Genomic DNA, 26,632 nt, shown 5'->3' on the forward strand with positions numbered 1-26,632 from the left:
AACAAAGGAGACTCATCTGCCCAGTGGAGCAGGTTTCTGAGCTGCAGAGCCCACCACCAGGTGCAGGGTTCCAAATCAGAGGCTGGAAGAGGACTCATCTATCTCAACCCGCAAACTCATAACAATAAGTTAATTTAAAATCATGCTTGGATGAAGTAGAAAGTACAGTTGAATTTCATAAATTTCCGGGGTGGAGTGCAAACACCCTCCTCCTTCCCCAAAAGATTTAATTGATCTTCAAGAGTGATGAGGAATTTAAGCCCTCTGCAGAAAATGTTTTAATCCCTGAAAATCACTGAATATCATTCCCCCTTTCACATGGAGTAATGTTTTTATTTGCATTTTGATGTTTGTATACTGCCCAATAAACTGCCTCCTCTGGGCATCTCATGTTTGAAAATCAATAAATATAAAAACAGTCAACCATACTAAACTCAATCAATATAAAAAAACACAAGGACAAAATTAATAAACAGCAACAGAAAACCGCACAACAGCGTAAAATCAATAAAGCAGCATACAAAAAATGAGAAACACACTACATACCTTTTTGTACTCAGGTAAACAAAATACATCACCCTGTGCTTTAGAGATTACAGCAAAGCCTTTGACTGTGTAGATCATGAAAAACTATGGAATGCATTAAAAGAAATGGGGTGCCACAGCATCTGATTGTCCTGATGTGCAACCTATACTCTGGACAAGAGGCCACTGTAAGGACAGAATATGGAGAAACCGATTGGTTCCCCATCGGAAAGGGTGTGAGACAGGGGTGTATTTTATCACCCTATTTGTTTAATCTATACACAGAACATCTAAACACAGAAAGTGGGATTGGACCAAGATGAAGAAGGTGAGAAAATTGGAGGGAGAACTATCAATGATTTAAGATATGCAGACAACACCATACTACTAGCAGAAACCAGTAATGATCTGAAACGATCTGTTTCCGAGCTCGATTCAAGGTGCTGGTTTTAACCTATAAAGCCTTACATGGCTTGGGACCACAATACCTGATGGAACGCCTCTCCCGATACGAACCCACCCATATACTACGCTCAACATGTAAGGCCCTCCTCTGGGTGCCTACTCCGAGGGAAGCTCGGAGGGTGGCAACAAGGGAGAGGGCCTTCTCGATGGTGGCCCCCAAATTATGGAATGATTTCTCTGATGAGTTGCAGCTGGCGCCATCACTGTTATCTTTTCAGCACCAGGTCAAAACTTTCCTCTTCTCCCAGGCAATTTAGCATGTGTTTTTAAATCGTTTTAAATTTTTAAAATTGTGTTTTAAATTGTATTTAAAAGATGTGTTTTAAATTTGTATATTTGTTTTTAATGTTCTTAGTTACTGTAAACTGCCCAGAAAGCTTTGGCTATGGGGCGGTGTACAAATATAATAAATAAATAAATGCTGATGAAAATTAAAGAGGAAAGCACCAAAGCGCCAAAGGTAGGACTACAGCTGAACGTCAAGCAGACTAAAATAATGACAACAGAAGATTTATGTAACTTTAAAGTTGACAATGAGGACATTGAACTTGTCAAGAATTATCAATACCTTGGCACATTCCTTAACCAAAATGGAGACAATAGTCCAGAAATCAGAAGAAGACTAGGACTGGGGAGGGCAGCTATGAAAGAACTAGAAAAGGTCCTCAAATGCAAAGATGTATCACTGAACACTAAAGTCAGGATCATTCAGACCATGGTATTCCCGATCTCTATGTATGGATGTGAAAGTTGGACAGTGAAAAAAGTGGATAAGAGAAAAATCCAATCCAATCCAATCAGTTTTATTATGGCCAATGACCAGTATAAAAGTAGAACACATATCATAAAACAATTATTAAAATACAGGCATATTCAAATTAAGAGCTAATCAGGAATTAGTTTCCGGATCCAAATAAAATATTCATTATTCATTCGTTATTCGTTATTATTTGTTACAGTGATAGACTGGGTATTATAAGAATACAGATCATAATATTAATATAGAATAACAAACATGTTAATTAAAATTTCTAAAACTCATCCCGACATAATTAAAAATAGACAAGAAAAGCCAGAAAAGACTCAATTTCAAGGGTCATTTACCCGATTCCTCCTAAATAGAATAGCAATTACACAAAATTTAGCAACTTTCTCTGTAGTAAGTTGTTGATGATCTCCAAGTAGATATTCTAAACGCTTATCCTCACTTCTACCAGGTATGAGGTCTAGGATAGGTTTAATTATTTGACTTCTAAGATCATGATAGCAGAGCTTGGAAAAGTTACTTTTTTGAACTACAACTCCCATCAGCCCAATCCAGTGGCCAAGCTGGCTGGGGCTGATGGGAGTTGTAGTTCAAAAAAGTAACTTTTCCAAGCTCTGCATGATAGTAAGGACAACATAGTAGGACGTGGGCAATAGTTTCTACCTCATCCTCACCGCAGGGACATTTCCTATCACAGTATGGGATTTTATTATATCTACCATCCAGAAGCATTGATGGTAGAATATTCATTCTTGCGAGGGAAAATGCTCTGCGGTGACTGTGAATGGTGAGATTAGACAAGTATGGCATTGGGGATAGAAATCTTGGGTTATATCTATGTTTCCTGACTTGCATTAGATGGAGTTGGTAATCGATGTCATTGATTCTTTGTGAGATATTCATCTTGGCTTTTAAATAACCCGTTTCTTGGATCGCAGGGATAGAAAAGCCCAGATTCCGGATTTTATCTATTATCAACTTCTCCCAAGGAGATTGAAAATTATCTCGAAGAATTTGGGGAGAAAGCCCAATGGGATCAAATTTCAATTTCAACCAAGTGGAAATTCTCAAAGTCCAGATCTTAGATTCTATAGTTGGTAATCCTGCCTCAAGTCTAAGAATAAAACTGGGAATACACTTAGGGACCGCAAATATAGTCCTCAAAAAAGAATTTTGTAATGATTCCAAAGCAGAAAAGTTCTCATGGGTGGTGACTTGTATTCCATAGAGAAATTGAGGAATTACTTTAGCAGTGAATACTTTAATTGCTGGAATAATAAGTTGCCCCCCTTTATTGAAAAAATATGATAACAAGGCTTTCAGTGTTTTTTTAGCATTCCAGATCGTTGCCTTGATATGCATTTGCCATGATCCAGTGGATTGAAATGTTAGGCCTAAATACATAACAGTATTTATTTGTTCAATTGAGTGACCCTTAATTTGCCAGCGATGTTTCAGTCTTCTTTTGGTGAATATTAAAACCTTAGTTTTCTCATAATTAATTGGCAGCAGTTCGTTTGAGCAAAATGTAGTCAGAGCTGCTAAGAGTCTTCTAAGGCCAACCACGGATCTTCCCAACAGAACTATATCGACAGCGTATAAAAGTATGGACCTGGGACTACCAGCCAGTATCGGTGCATGAGCAGAGATAGTGGCCAAGGAATCTACTATACCATTAATATATAGGTTAAATAGTAAAGGGGCTAAAACACATCCCTGCTTAACCCCTTTAAACGTGGGGATAGGGTTAGATAGGTGGCCCTTGTTATTGCATATAACCCGTAGGGATGTGTCCGAGTATAGTCCTCGAATCAATAAAAGCAGTCTTTGATCAATATCCAAGGCATTTAATTTGTCCCAAAGTCTTTCACGAGAGATGGAATCAAACGCTGATCTAAGGTCAACGAAAGCTGTGTACATCATGGTATCAGGCTTAGTCGAGTATTTAAATATTAAATGGTAAAGAATTAAGGCCTGGTCAATGGATGAACGTCCAGGCCTAAAGCCTGCTTGTTCCTGGGCCAGTAGGTTCTTTTGCTCTACCCAGGCATTCAATTTTCCATATAAAAGGGTTGCATAAAGTTTGCTGATTATATTCAAAAGACTTATCGGTCTATAGTTGGCTGGATCAGTATGAATGCCTTTTTTATATATCGGGATAATTATTGCAAGGCCCCACTCTTTGGGGATTTTCATTGAGCGGTTAATGTAAGAAAACAGAGCAGCTAATAAAGGGGCCCACCATTCCGGATTTAATTTGAACACTTCTGCTGGGATATTATCACTACCGGGGGCTTTCCTCAGCTTAAGTTTGGCAATTAATTCGAGGACCTCCAGTATAGTAACAGGAGCCCATTCAGGAATTTCATCTTCCGGGTAATGTATTGCAGCACCACTATCAATTTTCTGTTGGTATAGTCTGGCAAAATAATTCTCCCAGACAGCTGGAGGAATGTGGCAATCTAAGTTGGATAGAGGTTTTGGCCAGTTATACAAGACAAGTCTCCAGAATAGGGTAGAATTTTTTGACTTGGAGGCATGTAGTAGGCGTAGCCAGGATTTATTCAATTCTGTTTTCTTTTTCTTTTTAAGCAAATTCTTATAATGTTTCCTTGCCATACAGTAGATTAATAAATGTTCAAGTGATCTATTTATTTTGTAAGTTTTATAATACTAATTGTTTTTTATTGTCACGACATTCTTGGTCGAACCATGATTTTGATTTTTTTTGAGGATTTTTCCTATTATAGTTAGAAGTTGTTAAAAGTGATTTTTGGAAGGAAACTATTAGTTCTTGGAAGTAGGGTGAAGGGTCGTCAGGATAAGATGTTGCAGTGATAAATTCTCTTATCATTAAAATAGGTGAAGTATTTAACCATGCATTTAATTCTTTCTCTAATTTGGGTATCCATCTCAGCCTTCCCGGGCGGATGTCTACCTCCTTTTTAGTAAATGTCCGGTAGTCTAGTAATAAAGATGTAGCATTACAATTAAGAACAGTGTTTAAGGGTCAGTGGCCGCTCTCTGGGCGATCTTCCACATTGAAATTATTCACTAGATGAAAAAGTTCTTGCGATACAAAGACTAGGTCAATCAGGGATGCTCCTCTTGGGGCTAAATAAGTAAATTCCCCTTCAAGATCCCCAAAAGTACGACCATTTAGAAGTACTAAATTTAAATTAGTTAGTTTTTGCATCAAATAAATGCCAGTATGATTTATTCCCCTATCTCTTGATTGTCTTGGAGGTATGTTAACGAGGCCTTCTATGATGGGAGGAATCATTTGGTATTTATTGTATAAAGTGGTATCAGACACGCCTAGTCTAGCATTGAAATCACCAGCAACTATCAATCGGGTTTTTACCTAAAAGATAATTACGTGACAATGTCAGGAATGTTTTGAATGTGTTGGAATATTTAGAACAACGAAATGATAAACAAGCAGCTTTGATTTTCTTAGATGCTGAGAAAGCATTTGATAATTTGAATTGGAAATTTATGTTTCAGGTTTTGGAGCAAATGGATTTTGGAGACAATTTTATAAAATGGATTAGATCGATTTATACATCTCAGAAGGCTCAGATAATTGTTAATGGAGATTTAACGGATTCATGTGAAATACAAAAGGGTACAAGACAGGGATGTCCATTATCTCCCCTTCTATTTATTCTGGTCTTAGAAGTGCTGCTTAGAGATATAAGGCAAGATAAAAGGATCTTGGGACTAAAGATAAAAAAAGAAGAATATAAACTGAGAGCATTTGCTGATGATTTGATAATTGTATTAGAAAACCCTTTGGAAGGAATTAATGCATTGATGGACAAACTAAAAGAATTTGGACCGTTAGTAGGATTTAAGATCAACAATCAAAAAACAAAGATGTTGGTGAAAAATTTATCTTTAAGGGAACAGAAAGAGTTAATGGACAAGACAGATTTTATAATAGAGAAAAAGTTGAAATATTTAGGTATTATTATGACAAATAAAAAATCAAAGTTGTTTCATAATAATTATGAAAAATTATGGACAGAGATTAAGAAAGATCTGCTAAGATGGGATAAACTACAATTGTCATTAATGGGTAGAATATCTGTGATAAAAATGAATGTATTACCGAGAATGATGTTTCTGTTTCAAACAATACCTGTAATATCCTCTGACTTACCTTTTAAACAATGGCAAAAAGATATCTCTAAATTTGTATGGCAAGGAAAAAAACCAAGAGTTAAATTTAAATTACTACAAGACGCCAAAGAAAGAGGAGGTCTGGGATTACCAAATCTGAGACTTTATTTTGCTGCCTGTTGTTTAGTCTGGATAAAGGAATGGATTTTATTGAGGAATAAAAGACTATTGGATTTGGAGGGCCATAACCTGAAGTGGGGATGGCATGGATATCTATGGTATGACAAAGTAAAAGTAAATGTAGCCTTTAATAATCACTTTATAAGACGTCCTCTGTTGAAAATATGGAATAGATATAAACCAAGGTTCTATTCGAAAATACCATTATGTGTCTCAAGTCAAGAAGCTTTTTACAGAAGAGAAATGGTTAACTTATCAAGAACTATTAGAAAATGTACATGGAGAATATATAATGAAAGAGAGAGAACAACTGATAAAGGAAGGATATAGTTCTCAATGGTTTGCCTATTTACAATTGTTAGAAAGATATAAAATGTATAAGAAAATGTATGGGTTTGAAATAAGTAAATCTGATTTTGAAATAGGTTTGTGTACAAATGATGAAAATATAATTGCGAAAATGTATAAACTCTTGCTGAAAATGGATATGGAAGAAGAACAAGTAAAAGAGTGTATGGTAAAGTGGGCAAAAATTTTTGGTTATAACATACAAATGGATCAATGGGAAAATATGTGGAAAAAAGGCTTGAGATTTACATTATGCTATAATCTTAAAGAAAATTTCTATAAAATGATGTACCGTTGGTACATGACTCCAGAAAAGTTGTCAAAAATGTATAGTAATGTTTCTAATGTTTGTTGGAAATGTAAACAAGAAGGATCATTTTATCATATGTGGTGGTTGTGTAAAAAGGCAAAATCATTTTGGGCACAGATAGGTAGGATGATGCAAAAAATTCTAAAGATAAATATTCAGTCAAAACCAGAATTTTTTTTATTGGGTTTTATGGATAAACAAATAGAAAAGGAATATGGAAGAATAATATTATATATGATTATGGCAGCAAGATTATTATATGCACAAAAGTGGAAAATGGAATCAACACCAACAACGGAAGAATGGCTATTGAAATTAATGGACTTAGTAGAGATGGATAAATTGACATGCTTACTTAGAGAAAAATCGACAGACACATTTCTTAAGGAATGGAAGCCTCTCTTAGACTTTTTGTTGAAAGATCAAAATAAAACGATGATATTGGGATTTGACGATTAACTAAGATAACCTATGGAGAAAAGTGATCCTGTATGTATATATTAAGGGACAGGTTTGATATATATTATATACTTATAGCTGATCTGCGACAAATTGGAAGTCAACAATTTTTTTCTTTTGTTGTATTGTTATGTTTTTGTTGTTTGACTTTGTTTTGTTTGTCTTTTGAAAAATTTGAATAAAAAAATTATATAAAAAAAAGAAATCACCAGCAACTATCAGTGAAGCTTCGGGGTATGTAGCAATTAGATTCTCTAAATACCCTTCCAAGCTTAGGACCTTGTCGATGGCAGTTGTTTTATCTTTACTTGGAGGTAAGTATATATCGACAAGCAATACAGTATAGCAGGGCAGTTTTATAATTAGAGCCAGAGCTAGATTTGACAAAGGTTCAAGCCTTACAATTTGAGCATTAATTTTGGTTGATACAAATAGACAGTTGCCACCTTTTGGACGACCACCTCTGGAACTCTGGGTAGCCTTTAAATAAAAAGGGGCATAGTTATTTAGATGAGGCTCAGCCGTTGACCAGGTTTCTTTTAAGCATATAATGTCAAATTGAGCTAGAAAATCAGTGATATAAGGGTCTAGATCTTTATTCTTCCATCCTGCTATATTCCAGGAAATGATCTTTAGTTGGTGTGAATTTGAGGGAGGGCTTTGTCAGATTTCAATAGGCCGAGGGGCAGAAAAATCCCCTGATGACACTTTTTCCTTGGCCTTCAATTCCGGGGAATACTCAGTGGCAGATTGTCCCGAGGGATTAGGCATTGTTGGAATATGCGTGATTAGTTCTGGTTTAGAATTCCCCTCTACAAATATCTCACAAGGATCCTCGCTCTCTTTTCCAGCACAATGTAAGAGGGGCGGATCTAACGCTTCTAAAAGTTCTGGATTCACTAGTCGGATCGTCAATCCAATGTGAGTATCATCAGCTTGGTCCTTTCTTTTTGCTTTTAAGATAGTCACTAAATTTTCAAGATTCGCCAAAATTTCTAATTGTGCTTCTATTGTCAATGCAGAGTATGATTCAAGCAAATGCCGTTGTTCCGGGACATCAGACATTCCTTCCTCACTTGGAGCAGCTGGAAGAGCAGTTCCCCCGTGGGCCTCTTGGAACCTTGCAGCATCCGTATCCATCTCTTCAGGGGTTGTCAGCTGGGAGAGCAGATCCCTTGTCCTCGCGTTCAGTTCTGAAGGTCGGTGTTTAAGGTCATTTAGAGTCAGAGAAAGTAGACTTTGTATTGGGGCTACATTTTCAAAGACTCTATAACACCCTAAATTCTGTGAAAGGAGTAAGTTTCTATTTTTGTATAGGAAGCTGGCTATTTTGTTATCATGAAATGTAACTATAGCTCTTGCTTCTATATAGTTATAGAAAAGATACTCTATTGAAGCAATCTCTATGAACCAGTCTAACGTTGGAATAATATGTTTCATTACAGATTGAAAGCGCTTCCTTCGTTGAATCTGAGTTAAAGCTCCTTTGGGCTTAGGAAAATTTGTTATAGCTATTTTTTCCTTGGTTAGGACCAATTCCCATAGTTTGGATTTTTGTGTCTCAGTCGATTCAGAATTGCCCAAAATCACTTTAGATTGTTGAAGTTGAGGTTTGATATAATTAGATCAGGAGGAATATGGAATTAGAGTATTGAGTTCTGTTTTAAGAGGTTCTTGATCAGCAGGATTATTATTTTGCATCATTTGTGCCGAGATAGTTGTATTTGTTCTCTTTTCCCTCTTTGTTTTCTTAGGTTTCCTTTTTCTCCTCTTTTTGCCCTTATTGGGTAAATTAGTAGTATCCATTAGCTTAAAGAGTTTATCAAATCTCATGTGGGATTTATTTCGAGTCTTACAAGATTTGATGTTTTTGCTCTTCTTAGATTGGTTAGATGTTTGGGAGCTCATCTTTTTATCTACCATGATACGAGATGATTTCAGGCATGAGGTTTGAGTAGCCTGCGAATTTATATGTAAATCAGTTGCCACTCCTTTATGGTAAGATTCTTTCTTAGTGATTATATCGGCTAGCGTGGAGAGCAAAGCGTTTGACTTGGCCACAAAGTTGGAAATTTGTATTAGGGATTGAGTCACCATTTGGGGCCAATCTTCATTAGCCACGGAGCCTTGTTGGTTATTCAGATCAGGATCTTTTGTCTCTTCATGACGATGCCTAAATTCAGAGGAGCTAGAGTTGAATTCTTCATAGAGTGATGAGGATTCAAGAGGGGGCATTGAGCTGCAATCACTTAAAGCTGAGGTATTAGTTTCCTTCCCTTGAGCTGCTACTTCAAAAAGGGAGTTTCCCTCTGCAGCAGCTGTTAATTCTTGAGCCAAATTATGCCCTAACGGCTCCTCAATGTTTAGAATACATGACAAAGAGTTATCCAACGACCAGTCATTAATACAGTTCTTGCCAGGCATCATAGACTCAATCTCCTTCCCTAACCCAGTTTCCTTTACTGTCCCTTTGGACCATAGAAGTGCGTCATCTTGGTTTGTATTCCTTTATCTTGGAGAGAATTTATATCGGTACATAGTTCTATCCCAAGTTCTTTACATTTCTTTCTGGTTAAAACCATCTTTTTAACTTGATATTTAGACTTCAGCTGCAATAGACCAGGAAATCAACGCCTCCCAAAGATGACACAGCCAAAACAGAGATCAGCTTCAAAGGGTAAGAGCCACGGTTTATTTATGTTTGTATCCACAAGGTTTAGAGGGAGGGAAGGAAGATTAAGATAACTCTCAGATAAGATTAAGATAACTCTCAGCACACTTTGTTAGTTATTTATCATTCATCTAGTCATTAGAAGCATTTGTTACTGAACAGGTCTTTGCCTCTGGGGCGTTCCGGGACAACAGATATATCTTCCTCAGTAAACAAAGAGCTTGCTTTTAAGACTTAGCTTTTCTGGTATTCTTTGTAGTTTGAAGTTTGAAGTTTAGGGAGGGTTCCTAAGCATGCAGGGGAGTTGTTGTTAATAAATTTCTTCCAAGAACCACTCCAACTTCAGTAAACACGTCTTTGTTAGTCAGTGGCCATCTTTTGAGTCCTCTAAGAGAAAAAAATCAACTCATTTGAAATGTGATGTTGGAGGACAGCTTTGTGCATACCATGGACTGCGAAAAAGACAAATAATTGGGTCATAGAATAAATTAAACCAGAACTATCTTTAGAAGCTAAAATGATGAAACTGAGGTTATCATACTTTGGACACATCGTGAGGAGGCATGATTCACTAGAAAAGACAATAATGCTGGGGAAAACAGATGGGAGTAGAAAAAGAGGAAGACCAAACAAGAGATGGATAAAGGAAGCCACAGACCTGAATGTACAAGATCTGAACAGGGTGGTTTATAACAGATGCTACTGGAGGTCGCTGATTCATAGGGTTGCCGTAAGTCGTAATCGACTTGAAGGCATATAACAACAACAAAATGGTCCTCAGAGTTGCTTTCTGGGCAGTCTTTCAAAAGCTACTGTACATTTTTCTCATCCAAGCCATTCTCTTTAAATGTTTATGATTGCCATTCTGTTTGAACCTGCAATGACTCCACAGAGATGCCATAACAGATTGAATGAATGAAATTTATTTTGGTCACAGACCAGCCAACATAACAGATTAAACCCAGTCATCTTTTCATCAGTTCCAATGGATCTTTAGCATACACAACAAGCTGAAGCCAGAAATTTCACCTGCATGAAAGATGCAGGCCTTGGGCAATACAGCTGAAGTAATACTCAGCATCACCAGTACTCTGAGTATCAGGGAATTCTGGTTTCTTTACATCACTCAGTTTCCATCGGTTCTTTACACTGGCATGACTTTCAAGAATAACACTCTTTCTTGTGAAATTATTTCAGATGCCTAGTAATGCAATGTCATACCATTGGCCTGTCATGTGGGAGTCCTTGTTGTAAACAACATCTGACGAACATTGTCCTGTTATTTTAAGATGCTGCATGCCTTATAGTTTATATACAGTTGTACCTCATATGCCAGTCTGTTACTGTCAGCAATATTTGTACTTGCTACCTCTTTTCTAAGTTACTAAAAAAAAAGTCTGGCAATAAGAATGTCCATTTTCATCTGCATAAGGCACATTCTAGAAATAACTTCCCTTTATCTGCAATGAGAAATAACAGGTTCTAAAACCCAAGTAATTAAAGGAAAATAAGACACTGTATATGATATATCGGAAGAGGTGGTAATAATTAGAATATCAACAGTTCCTGCAAGACACCATCCTGTGCATTGAAGAGGGATTCAAATGCGCCCCAAACCAATCACTTGTCTAAATCTATATGCTACTCACTAAATAATTGACAAAGACCAAATGAACCTATCTATATACTAAAGTTTCTCTCCTGGAATATTGCGGGATGGAGAAACCGAGTAGCTGATCCCTCTTATGTCTCCTTTCTAAAACAACACCATATATTATTTTTACAAGAAACATGGTCAACAAATGAGCTGAGTTTAGATGGCTTTGCGGCGTACCACATTAAGGCGACACCTAGTAAATTAGGTGGTCGACCAAAGGGTGGCATTTGCACTATGATCTCTACTGAGCTATATTTTACAATCACTCCTATCGAACCCTTAGATGACTTAGCTCTTACTGTCAGTATAAAATCAAAGCTCCATCATCTTTTGCTGATTAATGTATACTTACCTCCAAAGAAGGATAAACAATCGAGTGGCAATAATATTATTAAATTAAATAAATATTTATCAAATTTAACACTACACTATCCGGAAGCAAAGCTTATCTTATTAGGAGATTTTAACGTTAGGATGGGTCCATCAGATAAGGCCTTATATGCAAAATTCCACCAGCTCCCTCCATCCTTGGATGGACCAATTACTATAACCATCAGGCAATCAAAGGATCAAGGCATAACATATGCCGGCTTCCGTCTTGCCCAAACGATTGCAGAATTAAATCTAATTTTATTGAATGGTAGAACCATTGATGATAGAGAGAGGGAGTACACATTTTTAACATGTAGAGGGGCTTCAGTTATAGACCTAGCTATTGTATCCCAGGACTTATATCCCAAAATTAGCACCTTTAAATGTCTTGATAGACCAGAAAGCGACCACTCTCCTATTATGCTATCACTGAACTGTCGCTTGTCAACCCGAACCTACCCTCATGTATTTCCTAAAGAAACATATGAGGTTAATAAAGGTAGAATTAAGTGGATTCTCAAAACTGCGATCAAAATAAATGAAAGGCTGGCTACTCCAGACTTACTGGCTTTAAAAGATTTAATACAAAATTCTTCTCAACCTTTAAAAGCCCTAAATTGCTTTCATCAATTAATGGCGTCACTTCAAATATTAATAATATCAAATGTTAATTGTAAATCAAACAAAGTAGTATCAAACTCTAAATCATGGTTTGATAAAGAATGCGTTCAAAAAAAACCCAATTGATATCTAAATACAAAGCATATAAAGCGAAACAAGACCAACACACATTACAAATGTATTGTATAGAGTGAAAACAATTTAAATATCTAATAAAAGCAAAAAAGAAATTGGGACTCCATCAAACCTGGCAACGTCTCCTATATGCTTCCCAATTAAAAAATTCCAATCTGTTTTGGAAATTAGTGACAAACCACTGGCCAAGATCAGGCCCTAATTTGGACTGCCATATACCACCCAAGGAATGGGAGAACTATTTTGCCAAAGTGTACAAACAGGATAGTAACCACAGGGAGTTTGATGTGCCCATAGATGATATTCCGAAATGGGACCCTGTCAGCACTAATGAAATAGTAGAACTTATTAACAAACTAAAATCAAATAAAGCACCTGGTTCAGATAACATCCCAGCCGAACTATTCAAATCAAATTTAGATTGGTGGGCACCTTTGCTTGCTGCCTTATTTACACATATCGACTATTCAATACAAATACCGAATGATTGGGGTACAGCAATAATTGTTCCAATACATAAAAAAGGTTCGAGATACGATCCAATAAATTTCCATCCCATTAGTCTTCTAAATATCGTCAGTAAATTATACTCGGCACATCTTTTAGATAAACTAGTTTTATGGACAGAACAAAATGAAATACTGGCCCCTGAACAAGCTGGCTTTCGGACAGGTCGTTCAACTATAGACCATGCGATAGTTCTCCAACACTTTATCAACAAATACAAAAGTGAAACAAGGAGAGGGCTATATACAGCATTCATTGACCTAAAAACAGCATTTGACTCTATCTCCAGAGAGAGTCTTTGGAATAAGCTCGCCAAAACTAATATCGACATATGATTACTCTCTCTTATACGAGCTTTACACAAAAATACATCTCTAAGAGTCAGATGCAATAATAATGGCCAATTAACAAACCTCATTCCCACCTATAAAGGGGTTCAGCAGGGATGTCTCCTTGCTCCATTATTATTTAACATATACATAAACCCTATAGTTCATAGACTGTCATCAATAGCGTCGCACCCTCCAAAACTAATCGAAACTCCTAGACCTATTTTACTTTATGCTGATGACATTGTACTAATTTCTAGAACCCTTGTTGGCCTGAGGAGACTGTTATCTGCAGTAGCCCTATTTTGTAAAGAGGAGTCTTTATCAATAAACTACGAAAAATCAAAGGTGATGATATTCTCTGATAAAAGAACTAAGCATATTTGGCGCATAAATGACCATCAAATAGAACAAGTTAAAGTATATAAATATTTAGGAATGACCTTCCAAGCCTCTGGATCGTGGGCTTCGCATGTGAAACAAGCAGTTTCTAATGAGAAAAGAACCAGCAAGGCCTTAATATCTGTCATGAGCTATGGTTGGAGTTCTGATGTTTCTGAGAATGAACTAGGAGAGGGGGGCAGCTGGGCTGAGGCGTCTGGAGGGGAGGGAGAAGCTTCCCAGATAGAGGGGGGAAATCTTGAACAGACAACAGACTCGGTTCTCACGCACTCCCCCCCTAGGAATGTGCTGCCGTTACAGACAGAGAGGGAGGAGGAGGACCAAGGTCGTTCGGCTGCAGAGAAGGGTAGAGAGAAATCGCCTGACGCGTTGGGCCAACACCCCCACTTCCTACCATCCTTCCCAAATCAGAAGGGGAGGAGGCAGCCACCCCCCCATCGCCCCGCACCCGAAGACAGTTAAAATGACGCCAAAGAAAAGAGGAGGGAAGGGGCGTAGATGTGGACAGTTTGAGGCAGAGTGAGAGGATCAGGGCCCGAAAGCCCCCTTGATAAGGGACGGGGAATGCTGGAAACTCTGTTCTATCAACTCTCTTCCATGCCGCGGGTTTTGGTTCGTGTTAAGAGTTCATGAGGCGGAGAAGCCTATGTCTGGAAATTACTCTAATAAAAACTGATTTGCTTTCATCAAGTGATTCTGTTCTTGACTCCCAACCCGGGCACGACAGTTTGATAGAACCAACTACTCAACCCTCCTTACTCCCGCCACTTGAACGTGACAAGATGGAAAAGGGAGCTGCTGGGGGGGTAAACCCCACTTCTGAGATGGAAGAAGTGAAGCTACTGAGGTCGAGCGTGGCAGACCTACAGTCGGATGTTCAAAGCCTGTTAGCAACTGTGAGAACCTTGAAATTGGACAAACAGAGCCTGAAATCCACAATAGATAGAATGCGGGTAGCCCCTGCAGCCACCGTGGCCAAGATCCCAAATGAATTACCACCCAAATATGCGGGCCAGAGCGACCAGATCTCCACTTTCGTGGCCCAATGTGAGATGTACCTGGACATTAAGGATGCAGAATTCCCCAATGATGCTGCCAAAGTGGCATTTGTGATCAGTCTATTGGATGGGGAAGCTGCCAAGTGGGTCACCCCCTATCTGATCAGAAAGGATGCCATCCTGGGCAGGTATGGAGCATTTATACAAGCCCTGACTGAAATGTTTCAGGATCCCCAAAGAGCTGAGACGGTGGCTAGGCAATTGAGTGCCCTGAAGCAGGGAAAAGGAACTGTGCTGGAATACACCAATGCCTTTAAGATCTTATCCCAAGAGACTGGATACAATGACTCAGCACTGATGTTTATGTACCGAAGTGGACTGAATGCTGAGATATTGGATGAGCTGGCCAGAGTCGCACCTCCAACTGACTTGTCTGGACTAATCCAGCTGTGCCTACAAATTGATCACAGACTGGAAGGAAGATGGTTAGAAAGAAAACAAGAGGTGCAAAAATATTCAGCCTCAGTATCCCGCAGTAAAATCCCTTCGACCCCCGGGACATCAGGCAACGCGGGGGACGGCTCGGGAGGGGCGCGGATGAAGCTGTCAGAGGAGGAAAGAGACAGACATCGCAGAGAACGCCTCTGCTTTATTTGTTCCAAGCCAGGCCATCTAGCCAGGGACTGTGAACTGAAAGGAGACCGAACAGGGCCATCGGGAAACGGAAGCACCCAGTCCTAGTGCAGGCCGGAGGACTGGGGGCAGCGCTGTGTAAAGGGCCTCCGTTAACCCATCCCCCCCTAAAAGGAGTTCTGGTATTACCCATTAGGATTACAACTTCCACAGGAGTGCAGTTCAACTCAACAGCGTTGATCGACAGTGGAGCCTCTACAAACTTCATCGATACCACCCTAGTCAAACACCATCATATCCCGTATCGGAAACTAGAAGCCCTCTTATCAGTGGAGACGATAGATGGCAGACCATTAAAGTCCGGGAGGGTCACTAGAGCCACTGAGTATTTGAAGCTAGAAATCCCGGGGCACGAAGAGTTCATTTCCTTGTGTGTGTCAGACCTGTCTAACTTTGAGGTGATTCTGGAAATGCCATGGTTGATAAAGCATGACCCAAAAATAGCCTGGAGAGAAGCAGTCGTGTGGTTTACGTCCCAGTATTGCCACGAAAATTGTCAGCCAGAGAAAGCAATAAAAGCCCTAGCAGGAGCTGTGCAGGAGGTCAAGGAGGTGACCCTCCCCTCGAAATACCTGGACTTTGAGGATGTGTTTAATGAAATTGAAGCTGAGACTTTATCCCCCCATCGGCCGTATGACTGCGCTATCGATTTGGTGCCAGGAGCAAGCATTCCTGCAGGCAAAATCTACTCCCTCACAGAACAAGAGAGAGTAGCTCTGAAAGAATTTTTGGAAAAGAACTTGAAGCGGGGATTTATTCGTCCCTCGCAGTCGCCTGCAGAAGCCCCCCTACTCTTCGTGAAAAAGAAGGGGGGTGAATTACGACCTTGCAATGATTATCGCGCCCTCAACCAAATTACCATCCCGAACAGCTACCCCCGCCTCTGATTCCAGAGTTATTAGATCGATTGCGTTCTGCCACAATTTTCACAAAGTTGGATCTGAGGGGGGCATACAATTTGGTCCAAATGAAGGAGGGACATGAATGGAAGACGAGTTGCAACACCTCTTATGGTCAATTTGAGTACCTGGTCATGCCGTTCGGGTTAAGTAACAGTCCAGGAGTGTTCCAGAAGTTCATGAACGAAGTATTTAGAGACCTCTTGAACCAGTACGTGGTTTGTTATCTGGATGACATCCTGATATTTTCAAGGAGCCAGTCAGAGCATGACCAACACGTGAGAACTGTGCTGGGAAGGCTGAGAGAGAATCACCTATATGTCAAGCTGGAAAAGTGTGGCTTTGATCTGTCTTCCCTGGACTTCCTTGGATACTGAATTTCAGCAGGGGGAGTGGAGATGGATCCTGGAAAGGTGAGCTGTGTGTTGGATTGGGGACAACCAACCACCAAGAAAGACGTGCAACATTTCTTGGGCTTCGCCAACTTCTACAGAAAATTCATCTCGGGCTTCTCCACACTAACCGCCCCCCTCACCGACTGTTTAAGGGGAAAAGGGAAGTTTCAATGGACAGATCAGGCAGCAAGAGCGTTTGAAGAACTGAAAGAGAAATTTGCCTCCGAACCTATCCTACGCTTTGCTGACCCGACCCGGCCTTTCGTCGTGGAAGCTGACGCCTCGGACCGGGCGATCGGGGGGGTTCTCTTGCAGCCTGACAGGGGTGGGAAGGAACTGCACCCGTGTGCATACTACTCTCGAAAGCTCAAGGATGCTGAGAAAAACTACACTGTGTGGGAAAAGGAACTTTTAGCTATCAAAGACGCATTCAAAAAGTGGAGGCAATACTTAGAGGGGGCTCAACATCAGATAGAAGTACGATCTGATCACAAGAACCTTGAGAGTCTACAGACAGCTCGGAAATTGAACCAGAGACAAATACGCTGGTCGCAGTTTTTCGCCAGGTTTAACTTCAAAATAAAATACCACTCCCATACAAAAAATCAGAGGGCGGATGCCCTATCCAGACAACCCCAATACAAAGACGAAAAGGCTGACACCCCCCCCAACACATCATCCCACCGGAAAAACTCACGTTAGGAGCCTGTCAGCCGTCCTGGGAAGAAGAGCTTAAGAGGGTCCAGCAGGGGGATCCAGACATACAACATTACATCCAGGAAATGGAGCAGAGCACAGACTCAGAAGTAAGTTTCCACTGGAGGGTTGGGTTGTTGTGGTTTAAAACTGCCAGATATGTGCCAAAAGGGGACTTCAGACTCAGAGTATTGCGTCAATGCCATGACAATGTCACAGCTGGGCACTTCGGCATTTTTAAAACCATTCAAAATGTAGCTAAGGATTTTTGGTGGCCCCAAATGCGCAGAGATGTTGAGAACTATGTAAAATCCTGCACCATGTGTTTGAGGGCGAAGACAAGCACGGGCAGGCCTGCGGGGCTGTTGGAACCTCTAGCCACTCCAAAGGGGCCCTGTCAGGACCTCTCCATGGATTTTATAACCGATCTACCAAGGTCACAAGGAATGACTGCTATTTTGGTGATCGTGGATTCATTGACTAAAATGGCCCACTTCCTCCCTTGCTCTGGGGCCTTGGACGCCAAGGAGATGGCAAAGGTGTTCATAAAAGAGATTTACAGATTGCATGGGTTACCAGACAGCCTCGTCTCGGATCGAGGCACCCAGTTCACAGCTAAATTTTGGAAGGCTGTCTGGAAGCAGTTGAAAACGGAGCTAAGGCTCTCCTCCTCTCACCACCCCCAGACTGATGGACAAACTGAGAAACTTAATGCAGTTTTGGAGAGATACCTGCATTGTTACATATCTTACCAGCAAACTGACTGGATTTCCTATTTACATGTTGCAGAATTCGCCTACAATAATTCCGTGCACACCAGCACGGGGCAAACACCCTTCTTTGCTAATTATGGATTTCATCCCAAGGCTTTTCCCAGCCACTCAGGCAGTGGGCCGGTACCCGCGGCCGAGGAGTTTCTCCAGGAATTACAGGCAGCCCAGCAAGTGTTGAAACAACAATTAGATGAAGCCAAAAGGGAATACAAAAGAGTTGCTGATCAACGTCGGTGTGAGGGGCCCACCCTCAAGGTGGGCGATCAAGTATGGCTGTCGACCCGCTTCCTTAACATGCCGGGTAAGTGCAGAAAGTTGCAGGATAGGAGAGTGGGACCCTTCGAAATCCAGGCTCAAATAAACCCAGTGGCTTTTCGTTTAAAGTTGCCAGAGACTTTTAAAATGCACCCAGTATTCCATCGTTCCTTGCTAACGAAGGCCGCCCCCCCCAGTGAGCTGAGGCCGATAGAATCTCCAGGGGCACCGATGTTGGTGGGGGGACAAACAGAGTTTGAAGTGGAGCAGATCCTGGACTCCAGGAGAAGGAGAAACCAGCTGCAGTATCTAATCCATTGGAAGAATTATGGGCCAGCCGACAGATCCTGGGAAAAAGCAGAAGACGTTCACGCCCCCATTTTAGTGAGAGACTTTCATGAGAAATTCCCTCATCGCCCCAAACCAACAGGGTGGGAGGGAGTACAGCATGGAGAAGAGGATGATGTCATGAGCTATGGTTGGAGTTCTGATGTTTCTGAGAATGAACTAGGAGAGGGGGGCAGCTGGGCTGAGGCGTCTGGAGGGGAGGGAGAAGCTTCCCAGATAGAGGGGGGAAATCTTGAACAGACAACAGACTCGGTTCTCACGCACTCCCCCCCTAGGAATGTGCTGCCGTTACAGACAGAGAGGGAGGAGGAGGACCAAGGTCGTTCGGCTGCAGAGAAGGGTAGAGAGAAATCGCCTGACGCGTTGGGCCAACACCCCCACTTCCTACCATCCTTTCCAAATCAGAAGGGGAGGAGGCAGCCGCCCCCCCATCACCCCGCACCCGAAGACAGTTAAAACGGTGCCAAAGAAAAGAGGAGGGAAGGGGCGTAGATGTGGGCAGTTTGAGGCGGAGTGAGAGGATCCGGGCCCGAAAGCCCCCTTGATAAGGGACGGGGAATGCTGGAAACTCTGTTCTATCAACTCTCTTCCATGCCGCGGGTTTTGGTTCGTGTTAAGAGTCCATGAGGCGGAGAAGCCTATGTCTGGAAATTACTCTAATAAAAACTGATTTGCTTTCATCAAGTGATTCTGTTCTTGACTCCCAACCTGGGCACGACACTATCCTTTTATTATAATAAAGGAGGCCAAATTCTAACTACAGCCATAAAAATCTTCAAAGCGAAAATAATTCCTCAATTATTATATGGCTCCCAAGTATCAATTAGTGAGAAATTCATGCCTTTAGAAATAGTTCAAAATAGATTTCTCAGATCTATACTTGCAGTGCCGTCTTGTGTCCCCAGCTTCATGTTAAGACTGGAAGTTGGTATTCCATCCATAGAGTCTCGTATATGGTCATTGAGAATAAATACATGGCTTAAATTGATGTTTAACCCAATTGGTTTAGCACCCCAGGTACTACAAGATAAATTCCAATCACAATGGATAAGATGATTATTAATAAATTGACCCACCTGGGTTTTTCAATCTTTGAAGTCCTAAATATGGGATATATTAAAGCTAAGGACCTCATTCAACAAAGAATTAAAGATCTCCAACAGCACTGGATGCTCGTTAAGAAACATATTTACAATACTAACTCCCAGATTGCCATGCCATATCTAACCAATCTATTTTTACCGAAACTTCGTAAGGCATTTACAATTCCATCTGCAATTTTAGAAGGCAGATTTAATAAAACACCTTACTCTGCCAGAAAGTGTCCTTGTGGCAATAATGTGATTGAGACATTAACCCATGTTTTTTTCCATTGTCCGTTTTATTGTGAACCCAGACAACAATTAATTAAACCTTTGATCTTGCTCTTACCTGGCAGAAGTGAAACCTTTTATATAAACTACTTGCTTGTCGATCAATCACCAGATATAACCGAAAAGGTTGCCAAATACTATGCCATTGCTATAAATTTAAGAAAATCACGAATTTTAGATAACCATATCGCCTGATAATCTTTTAAAAAAATTATATTTTTGTATGTACTGATGTATTTTATATGTCTATTTTTGGTCGATGACCGCAATAAAGACTGACTGACTGACTGACTGACCTGCAAGACACCAGTATTTCAACTCTGCTGATCCCTGATCCCTCTGCACAGCAGAAAGAGGCAATCCCTGAGCACTGGCAGAACACACTCTCCTAACCAGATGCAACAGCAGATTGCCTGGCGGAGTAGCGAAGCTCACCTGACTTCCCAACAGCTGAGTTACTGCTGCTTACCTGGAAGGAGAGGGGGAGAGGTGAAGCGGTGGGAAGATCAGTGTGGTGCAAATGCACTGGTGGAGCCAATCCAGTGTTCCTGCTGGTGCTTTAGCACCACACAGATTCAGTCATCAGTATTGTGTCTTTGATGCACTCCAAACCTAGGGAGCTCTATGCTTTGTATTCTGCCTCACCTGATGTAGTGACAACATAAACCTGACTCATGAAAAATCCTTTACTGTAAAATGAAATTATAAACAAGGGACGGATGAATCTGTCAATTTCAGTTTCTCTTAGTTTCTCATTTTTCCAATCTTAACTTCAGTTTGCTCATTTCTACATCAGATTGTAGAAATTCATCAGCATTTTGTCTCAGTTTCTTCTAATATATTTGGATGAAATTTTGCCTAATTGCACATTTTGCAAGCAATTTTCACTGATGCATTTTCTGTAATACATACATTCTTATGCAGACAGTCTCCTAATATACACATTTGGGATTTGAGAACTGCACTGCAACATTTGGAAAAGTACAAATGTCAAAAGAATAGCTGTGTTTAGGTTCATATATTGATTTGGGAAGTGTGACTGAATAGGTCTTCACTAAGGCTGCATTTAGAGATGGGGTTCATTGCATTCATTTTACTGATTATAATGGCTGAACTTCTGTCCTGATTTCTAACATTCTTTTCACACTGCAGTATTTGTTGCCTTATGGAACTGTGGCTTTTTGACCGATATACCACCATGTCATGCTACAATTCATTCACACCAGTGGATGTGGTGTGACACAACAATGAACGTCATTGGACATGTTGCTGCTCCCCCACCCTTTCCACACAAGTGTCCTTCTATTCCCTCATGAAAATGGCAGGAAAGAACTGTGTGCTGGTATACTGCCCCAAATTTTGTCACTTTACTCCAGCGATTTTCTGAGTTAATGGGGTTGCAAAAGGATTTTTTTCTGGAAGCAATTAACATGGGAGTACTAAACTTCCACTAGATTCCACTAGTTTTCCAGAAGTGGCTTTTACATCATGTGAAAGATCAAATAAAATGCAGAAATTATCAGGTAAGGAAACAGCAGAAAAATGGTATAAACTGCTGCCTGAATGCAGCCCAAATGAGTACCGAACCAAACTTTTCCCCGACCCTAAGAGTTGCTAGGAATAGCCTTCGCATGCTACCATTTGTTTGGCATTTGTTCTAATTCATGGATATCGATCATAGAATATTGATCATAGTGAAGGAGCTAGTTAGTAAGAACCCTATTCTACTTATGATGCAAAAATGAATGAAGATAAGAGTTTTTTGTTTGTTTGTTTGAAGAAATAAATAAAAGTTCTTAGCAGTTAATAACAATGCTAAGCCAGCAACACTGGGATGAAATGATGGTAACTTAAATTTATTGTTTAGAAATGCTGACATGAGGATGAAGTAAACATTATTTTAAAGTTATAGCCTGGAAGCTTAAACAATTCATTGTCAAGAGATGATTTCCAAATACACTCTTCAAGTTGGTAATAACCTCTTGCAAGCTCATGAGCTTTCAGATATAAATAAGGTCAGAAATGTTTGGAAGTTTCACATCCATTCATTAACTCAACCTCTTTTCTGCTTTGGGAAAGCTGGAAAGATCTCATTGATTAGATTTGAATTAAATACAAAATTCTTAAAGATCCTTAGGAAGTTTTTAAGATTTGAGCTACCATCAGTCAACCATTCTGGGTGATTAACTGGCAATCTACCTAGTAAAATAATAGTCACCCAGAAGCTGTAACATTATAGTCTAGTTTATGACTGAGCAAATTTCTATTGTGGTGTTTCTCATGCACAATTTATCTGTCTATGCGTTCATTGTCTAAACTGCTCTTCATCAGTTATGATCTCAGGGCAGTATACAATCCAAACATTACTACACCAAATTAGTAAAACAATACTATTCTGATGATGATGTAAAACCAATATTAAAACAATTCAAAATGCAGCAAGTGGACACTCATCAATTCACCATTGATCTTGTCTAGATTAACCTCTTCCAAATATGCCAAAAAGTCTGAAAATGATTTGCTACTCATTTATAGATAGAAAGATTACTTCAATGTTTGAATTATTTTGGGGTGGTGGTGCTTAAATAACATTCGTACAAGGATGAAAAAATTGATTACAGGATCATCATAATCAGTGTTAATGTGCAAGACCATTATGACAATTTTACAAGTTTTCAAAAGAAAATCTCATTTGAACTACTATTTCCTTCAAGTGATTACTGTACATTTGCAACTCCAGTTTGAATTCTATTTTTTTCCATCTCTTGTTTAGACTGCATAATTTCTCTCCAACACATTTGATCAGCAGATAAAAGTATATGACACTAGACTAATAGGTGTGTACATTGAAAACACTTTTGAAACATTGTGGATCTCTTTGCTCCCTCTCACATAAATTATTTAAAAAAAAAATAGATCTGTCAGCAGGTAGGGGTCAAAACACCCTGAAAACACGGGGGGAAATCCCAAAATACTGTGACAACAGAAAAAATCCCCAGAACTATTCCATGTTCCAAGAAAGTCTCAACCATGATGAAGTGTGAATTGCAATATGATGTTTCAGCTGTCTCCACCCCTCCTTAATTTGAGAAATCAATGCTTTCACTCTTGTGGCTTTGGGGGTTAATTCCAACCCTTTGGAATGACTGAGAAAACCAAAAAGTCATGCACATAATGTGCTAGGGGTTAAAGAGACCCTGCAAAATGCTGTTTAAACTTATTGTAACCCACCATGTCTGCAGAAGCTTAACCTAGAACTGTTCTGTTCATTTCATGTGAAAAAGGAGTGCATGGGGGAATGAAAAAATAATAGGGTTGGGCAGTGAATTTTATCCCATTTCAGTCCAACTGGCACCCACTCATATGCCTGCTCCATACCATTCCATGCCATGCCATGCCATTGTGTCCCATTCCATCCATTTTTGGGCAAAATATGCACTTCCAATTCATTCAACAGTAAAATAGCATTTTGTATGCATTTTTACGTAAAATTCATATTTTTGTGTGCACTTTTTGCGCACAGAAAATACACTGAAAATCTGGAGGAGTGTGTAATTCAGCTAGGATTTGCGAGCAATCTGATCTTTACAAAATGTAGTTGGAGGGTTGTCCTCAGCACTTTCAGGCCAGAATGTCATTGGCCTTGTTTAAAAGAATAAGTACACTCCTCAAATTTGATTATCACCTTCAGCGATGAACTACCAATGTGAGAGACAAGCTCACCCTGTGGATGACCTGTGAAATATGTTTACTAACACTCTCCCATAAAGGTTCATGCCATATAAGAATGTTACAACTGATGAGCAATTAGTACCATTCAGGTGAAAATATCTTATGAGGTAATATATGTAATTCAAACCCACAACATATGGTATAAAGTTCTGGTTGTGTTGTGATTCCAAAACATTGTTTGTTTATGATACATGTGGGGAAGGTGCCTCAACAGTTCAGAACCTAAGCCACACAACAGTTAAGTAACTAACGTATTCAAAGGCTTCTGGACAGAATATGCCTCATAACATCTTCACCAGCATGCCTCTGGCCGGATGATTTGCTGAGAAAAACCTGAGATTGAGAGGCATTTTGACAGACAAACCAACCAACAAACCAGAAATGCTCTGAGTTGCTTGCCCACAAATCTAGATTTGTCAACAGTAGCATTTTGGTTTTCAAGAAGATTTTACACTTGCAAGCGATGTGCCAAAGAAGCAAAGGACTGTGATCTTCTTTCCTCAATGTGTCACTGATCCAGGTCTCTGACTTCCCACTCCCAGGAGAAGGGGTTCAGAGGACATCTTGAACTGGGAGGAGGATTTGCCTGCAGAAATAACCTTTGGTCCCAACCTCCTTGGGAGTTCTAGCACCAGAGGAGCTCATGATTCTAGCACCTCTCCAACTGGAAGAGGTCACATTGCCTTCCTCTGACTCTGAGGACTCCAGCTTGCAAGCCATTGTAGAACCCCAGCCTCCCCTGTGCTGCCAGAGTGGCTCCTTCAACAGGTTGGGGCTCTTTAACGGTAGACTCCACTCCCCAGGGGAGGGAGTTGCATTCCTGCTAAGGCTCAGTCTTGGTCTGCTGGTTGTTAGAGCAATGTTCAAGCCTACTTTGTCTGACTTCCAGCCTCAAGTCCACTCAGAGCTCTCCAGGGTACTACCCACTTTCTTAGTTTGCTTTTTTGGACCTAGGGTTCTGCTTTGCCTGACTTTGCTTACCTGGACCTTTGTTTGATGCCCTCACTGGAACCTGACCTCCACTTCACCTGATCCTGCTCATTGGAATCTGACCTCAGCTTATTTGACCTTGCCATCCTGGAACATAATCTCTGCTTTATTGGAGTTTGGCATATATTGCAGCAGCATGCATAAATGAGTAGTCTGGTAAGACGTGGTTGAAAGACTAAAGAAATAGTTTATTACAAATTGAGAAATAAAGCCATTTGGACTACAAACATACATATGGCCATTGTAGAGCCATGAGTTTTTCACTCACGGGCACTATCTCTCACTGACTAGAAAAGAAAAGGAAGAATCACAGTCCTTCATTTCTTTGGTGTATAGCTTACAGGAAGTAAAGCCTGAGAAAAAAACAAGCAAGTAGTTACTAAAGAAGGAATCAGTGAGGAAAGAATAGGTTGCCTTTCTATCAAACCCCACCCCCACTGCTTCAGGTTACTTGTTTCAAGTGTTGATGCGTTACTCCCAAACTGCTTGACTTGACTTTGCTTACTGGATCCTGAACTGAAACTAATATTTGAACCTAGAGTCCCTGGAATCTGTACTTAGCATGCTCCCTGAATTAGGCTAGAACCACATTCCTTGGCTAAGACAGAACAATAACAATGCAGCAATCTCCGATCAAAATTCAAAGTATGATATCATTCTTTATCATGACACTACTAAACTATGTGTGGACACTGTGGCCAGATAGTTTTTGAACACACTTTCAAATGTTTAGACAGTGGCCAATGGTGGTTCCCCCCCTCAAATATGGCGAACATGCCTAAATGCCTAAATTGTTTGGAAGCTGAACAACTCATAATGGTATGACCATCCCAAAAGACATCTCTTCTTCATTGCCCTAGGTCTAGGACTAAGTTGAGTTTACACACATATCCAGCATGCCTGAGACATCAAGAATGGCAGTCATAGAACTGGTAGGACCTGCCACTGCTGGCATCAGAAAAGAGAATGCTATCCAGCAGACATGGCCTAAAATAAACTTATATTAAATTTTCTGTACTTGTTTACCTTCAGGCTGGAAATATCTCTTGCATTTTTGATGATCATCGCTAACCAGAGTTGCCCTAAGACATTTTATCACCTGAAGCAGAGCAGCAAATAGTCCAACCTCAAGTCAAGGTGTATAATTCCCAAGCCCAGTCAAGTTATTGTGACACTTGAGACAGAAAATTCTCTCCTAGGGAATAAAGCAACAATAATTTTAAAAGTACAATTTTTTGCCCTGTCACAAAAACAGTTGCCTGAGGAAGCCCCTCATTCTGCCTGTTGGTAGGGCCATTCCTGTTTCTAACATATAAATAACCAGACCTTTTCTTGAATTTGCCAGTTTAACTAAGCAATGATTTCAGCAAGGATCCTGCAAAAATCCGTGCAGCGCAACTATGAGCATAAGTTTAGCTTATTTTTACCAGTGTTGATTACCACATTGGTTGCATGACTATTCTTTTTTTAAAAAATCCATCTGGCATTTGTAATTGCCATCTGCCAAACCTTTCAGTTACAAGTTCTACTTGGTAAGTTTTGCTAGCTTACTGCTTTCTTTTTTTATCAAGATATTTCTTAGCTTAGCTATATTAGGCACTTTTAAAT

At 40.1% G+C, this 26,632-nt stretch overlaps 1 protein-coding gene across 1 annotated transcript in view; it reads left to right on the plus strand.

The window, feature by feature from the left end:
- Positions 1-9,602: 9,602 nt before the first annotated feature.
- Positions 9,603-26,632, plus strand: part of GLRA3 (glycine receptor alpha 3) — a 146,880-nt gene continuing 129,850 nt past the window's right edge. Inside the window, exons 1-2 of the mRNA XM_061583966.1 lie at positions 9,603-9,674; positions 9,781-9,855. The gene's annotated coding sequence lies outside the window, so the exon portion shown is untranslated. The remainder of the gene's footprint in view (positions 9,675-9,780; positions 9,856-26,632) is intronic.

Source organism: Rhineura floridana, chromosome 9, assembly GCF_030035675.1.
Source record: "Rhineura floridana isolate rRhiFlo1 chromosome 9, rRhiFlo1.hap2, whole genome shotgun sequence".
NCBI classification, from domain to species: Eukaryota; Metazoa; Chordata; class Lepidosauria; order Squamata; family Rhineuridae; genus Rhineura; species Rhineura floridana.